Source organism: Arachis ipaensis, chromosome B09 (genome assembly GCF_000816755.2).
Source record: "Arachis ipaensis cultivar K30076 chromosome B09, Araip1.1, whole genome shotgun sequence".
Lineage (NCBI taxonomy): Eukaryota > Viridiplantae > Streptophyta > Magnoliopsida > Fabales > Fabaceae > Arachis > Arachis ipaensis.
This window is the reverse complement of record NC_029793.2, coordinates 22,912,575-22,917,925: the sequence shown is the minus strand read 5'-3', so window position 1 is coordinate 22,917,925 and position 5,351 is coordinate 22,912,575.

The window sequence follows — 5,351 nt, the reverse complement described above, 5'->3', positions numbered from 1 at the left end:
TATTTAAGCAAGTTAGTTATATATATTTAATGTAACTTTATATAAACTCTTTATTTTAATATAATCGTTTTATAATCCCCGATTGATGACGATTGTAGAAAAAAATTATACTCGGTTATAAAAAACAATTATAGAATAAAAATATAATAATTTTAAATCTTAAATTTTAAATTAGAAATTATAGTCTTAATCGATTTATAATTATTATTTATTATTTAAAATAAATAGTACATCATAACGAGTAACTATATTTCTAGATAAATTATAAGCGTTACTGTTTATTTTCCTTGAATCTTCTTAATGTTATCTGTATAAATTAACATTTACCTTACTATAGGATACACTTTTACGTTATTAGTTTAGAGGTTGGTCGTTATCTTCGATTCTATTTCTTTATGTAAATTAAGTTTTATTATTATCTTTTTTGGGTGGGGTTTTTTTTTATCATTATTATTATGTGTTAGTTAGTTCCTTCCTCCGTTGAAAAACAGACTCACACGAAGGATCAAGGATATATGTCTTTGTTTTTAAGAATACTTGTCTAAACTGTTTTATACTTGAGATGGATGTGTACAGTGACACTAGGTTTTCCCTGAAAGGGTTTCTACGACTTTAACGAACTAGTATTGTGTCTTCTTACCAAAAGGGGAGACCAATATACTAAACCGTAATTGAACGTGAGAGACTACGTTCACGAAGTACAACAAAGACAACGGAGTAGTACGGACTCTACTTATAAATCGTAAGAGTCAGAGAATAACTTCTCGAGGAGACCCTTCATCTTCTTTTGCTCGCTTTTAGACTCCGACTATCGAGGGACATTAGGAACGCCTATCAGGTTTCCTAGAGCCGCGTAGAGAAGTACAATCCGGACAAAACAGAGGCTCCACGGTTTGTGACGTTACGATCAAGTTCTTAGAAAAGTTCACGTTCACATAAACGACGTCAAACTAGTTCAGAACCTAGGTTCTGTCACCATCGAAGAGGTAGGTGTTTAAAGAAGTATCGGACGTGAATACCGTTTGATCAATCGTAACTTCTTTATTAATTAGTTAGAGAGACAGGTTATTATTCATGTTCACTGTTTGACTGTTTTCATTGTGTAGATTTTTAAGTATATAAACATATATTTAATACAAGTATACGTCATTACAAACCAAAATGGTTAAAACAATTAAACTGTGAATAATAACCTAATCGTGTCTTGACTAACGAAAAATACGTCAAAACTTGTTACTACTCTTCAAAATTCTCTTTTCCTAAGCCTATTAGAATTTCACTCCTTCACTTTCTAATAAGTAGGACTTTTTTATACCATCTTAAGTACGTTAAATAGTCTAGCTTCTTAATTATTCGGTAATGAAAGAATGAAATCTTTTCTATAGTGAAATCTTCTAAGTTTACGTCTTTTCTTCTCCACTTATTTCCTATATTCATATTCACATATTGTGTGGGTAAAACGTCAATAAGCGAGAGACTCAAGCTTAAAGCCAAGTTACCCTGCAGAGGGACACCACTCAAGTTGTTCGTTTTGTGGTTTACTTATGTGTAGTGAGAAAAGTCAGTCAACTATACAAAAGTCCATAAGTCCCAGGTTCATCGGACGACAAGGAAATTGAACCCACCTATGTACTCAGTACGGCCTCAGTGATAGACCACGAACAAAACGTTTTGGTTTTAGACGATGGAATCGAGCTTTTAAAAGCCAGTCGTCTTACAACCTTCTAAATTGCAGAGATACTTACTATCCTACTAGACGTATTTTGGAGACAGTAGTTCCTGATTGGTGTTGCGTCAAACGGTTCTGACTTTTACTAAACTTACCACAGTTTTGTTACATGGATATATGTATACTTCTATCCACTACCGTACTCGATGTAGTTAACGTTACAGATCTGCACATCCTTCCAGTTCTTGAAAAGGTACTTACGGACGTTACTAGTAGAGATTAGCTCAATTTAGGATTTAGAATTTAGGATTTGCGTGTTTTATCGTTTTTTTTTTTTTTATTATTATTATTATTATTTTCCTCCGATTTATTTGCATGTTAGGTTTACAAGAGAATCCAAAGGTAAACCTTGTACGAGGTGTTGTTATTAAGAAAGTAGGGGAACGAGGTTTATAGGTATCTTGAACTGGTTCAAGTTTACAAGTTGGGAACTATCACAAACATAGAGTGAGACCTTGAGATGTGGGTTTACGAAGAGTATATCTGAGATGTTTCGTTACGTTAATTAGTAATTGACAGTCTACGAATGTACTAGTCTGTAATTGGTTCGTCTACTAATCCGATACTTTTGTTGTAGATTTGTTGGAAGAAACGTGCGAAATGACGTTGGTGACAAGGTAGGTTATCAAACCGGAACATCTGTCATGGTTTTGGTGGAACCGGTTAGAACTTTCTTCTCCTCTTCAAAGAACACCGAAAGACCTAAAGGAGGTACCACTTAAAATGTCACGGTCCGAGAAATAAACACGACTACAACTACGGAGCTAAGCTCGGCGCGGGAAAGACTGATGATCGAGAGCTTTGTAGGCTACGTTGATTCTTTGTGTAACTTGTCGAATATTATTAAGTGAACGATGTGAGTTTTAGGTGTTACAACTACTATTATGTCTTGAATGATTTGTTTTTAAATTGGTTCGTGAAGGAACGTTAGAATTGGTGTGTAAGTACGTTTTTTTTTTTTTTTTCTAACCCTAACGTCTTAGATATTAGAGATTTATGTCTTTTCGGGACTAAAACTCTTTAACTTGAAGTTATTTAAGAGTCAGAGAATAGTTTAATTTTATCGACTTAGTTTGATGGTAAGACTTCAGAATTGACTTTCGTTCTAAAACGTCACGTTGTTGTTAAGGCTGGTATAGTTATTAAAAAAAACCAATATTTGACACTAGTGTTTAAGTCTCAATAATATTATGTTAAGATTGACGTTGGACTTTAATTTTAGCACCTTTGTTTTTAGTCGTGATTTTTATTTTTTAAATTGTTCAAAAGAAACGGTAAAAGAGTCGTAGGTTTGTGATAGGTGTCGTTTTTTTTTCCCCCTTTAAAAGTAGCGTGGTCTAGGTTTTGTTATGTGATGGTTAAAGGTGGTGGTTTTTATAGTTTAAAAAACAATTTGTTTTTTCTTTTACTTAAAAAGGTTGTGTAAGTTACCGTCGTTTTAACTCATTCTTTTTTAGTTTGGTGATGGTCTACCTCGAAACTTGAGGAGTCTTAGGGGCTTCGAGAACCTCGAAGACTACCACCGAAGGCCGCCGCGCTTCGTCCGCCACTTCTAAGGCCGATGTCTGGATCGCCGCCTCCTCTGGCTTGAGGCCGGTGGCCTCCGCCACCTCCTTCTCCAACTGAACCGCGACTGGAGCCTTCTGCGCATAGGTCCCATTTTAAAGTGAGAGATAAAAGAAATAGGAAATAATTATATCTAAGTCAAATAGAACTCTTCTAACATTTTTTTTTTTCATCATTAAGATTCTCATGTGAGATTTTCTTGTCTGAAGAGAACAAGTTCCAAGCACTTTGTCTAAGTGTAGTGTTGGTTGTACTATCATTGTTCCTTTTCTATCCTAATATAATGGAGTATATTAACAAGAAATTGTGAGAATTATTATTTTCACAGTTTCATAAAATGAAGCATTTAATTAACCTATATCTTGATCTTTACAAGAGATTAGTCCTCTGATTTACATTTTTATTTTCTAGTTTTTTAATGTTTTTTATTTTATAAAAAATAAAAAATTATTATTTTCATTGATTTTTCCTTTTTATTCATAAAATATCGAAAATACAAATCGAAAATAAAAATACAAACAAAACTAACATGAATACATAACATTAGGTGCGTTTGGTTTGCGTTTTTATTTTCTACTTTTATTTTTAAATTTTATATTTTTTGAATTTTGCGAAGAAACAAAATGTAAAAACAGTATAACACTACAAGAAATTATCGGAATAGCAACCAATTTAACGACCGATTTAGCAACCGATTTTGGTGGTCGCTAAAACCTTGGTCGCTAATTAAAAAATAGCGACCAAAGTATTAGTGACCGATTTCAGCGACCGATTTTTGAACAAGGACACCAAACCCTCATCATAGAGTATCGGTCGCTAATATAATCAATCGCTAAATGGTGACCAAATTTTTCGGTCACTGATTATATCGGTCGCTAAATAGTGACCAACTTTTCGATTGTGAAATCGGTCGCTAATTTGCGACCAGCATTTCGGTCTCTAATTTGTTACTAGTGTTTCAGTCTCTAATTCGATCACTAAGTAGAGACTATATTTTAGCAACCAACATTTCAGTCACTAAATCGGTTACTAACTAGCAATCAAAGATTATTAGTAACAAAAAGCATTTAAGGGTTAGAAAGAAAAGATTATATACAAAAATAAAAAGAGATCGTTATTTATTTTAGTTTTACCATAGACAATCAGATTAATTAATGATGTGATCGATATCAACACAGTGGAGATATTTCTATATTCCTTGACTTATGATCATTTAATTTAGAAAATCTTTAAGACTAGAGAGCATTTTTATTGATATCAAAATTCATACAAGGGAGATTATAGTCCATGCTCCATACTTAATAAGCCCGAAATTAGAATGAACAGGATTAAATATTGAATGATAGTCCTATTGTATGCAAGTTGGACCTGGACATATCCTACATAAAATAATATTTTACTCAATAGTGGCTATTCCTTCAAAATATATTTAATTAATAAGGATTATGGTAGGATGGTACATTAGTCTCTCATCTCATCTCATTCATCTTCATAATGGTGAGCATTTCGACCTTGATAAGTTTTAGGTAGAGAAAGATAAGAGGCGCCTGAAAACTGGTGAATCGAACCTTTAACCGGTTCTAATTAAGTGTCTGATCGTTTGAATTATTGACCCATAAAGAATCGGTCTAACTCGGATTGAACCGGTCAAATCTAAATTGAATCGAATCTGTTAGTCCGACCGGATCAATGTAATCCGTGCGTTTCCACAGTGCACTAGCGGGGAGTGGGATCACAGTAGGAAACAACTTTTTTGTATTAATCATCCAAAAAGCAAGTCCATGGAACAAACTTGGGACTTTCCAAAACTAAAGCACGAGCTATCCACTAGGGTAATATTTTCTTTGTTAAATTATATGCTAATAATTATATATACACTAAAATCAATACTTTTTGTTTACAATTCCGTGCGTTCACTAGCGGGGAGTGGGATCACAGTAGGAAACAACTTTTTTGTATTAATCATCCAAAAAGCAAGTCCATGGAACAAACTTGGGACTTTCCAAAACTAAAGCACGAGCTATCCACTAGGGTAATATTTTCTATATTTTCTTTG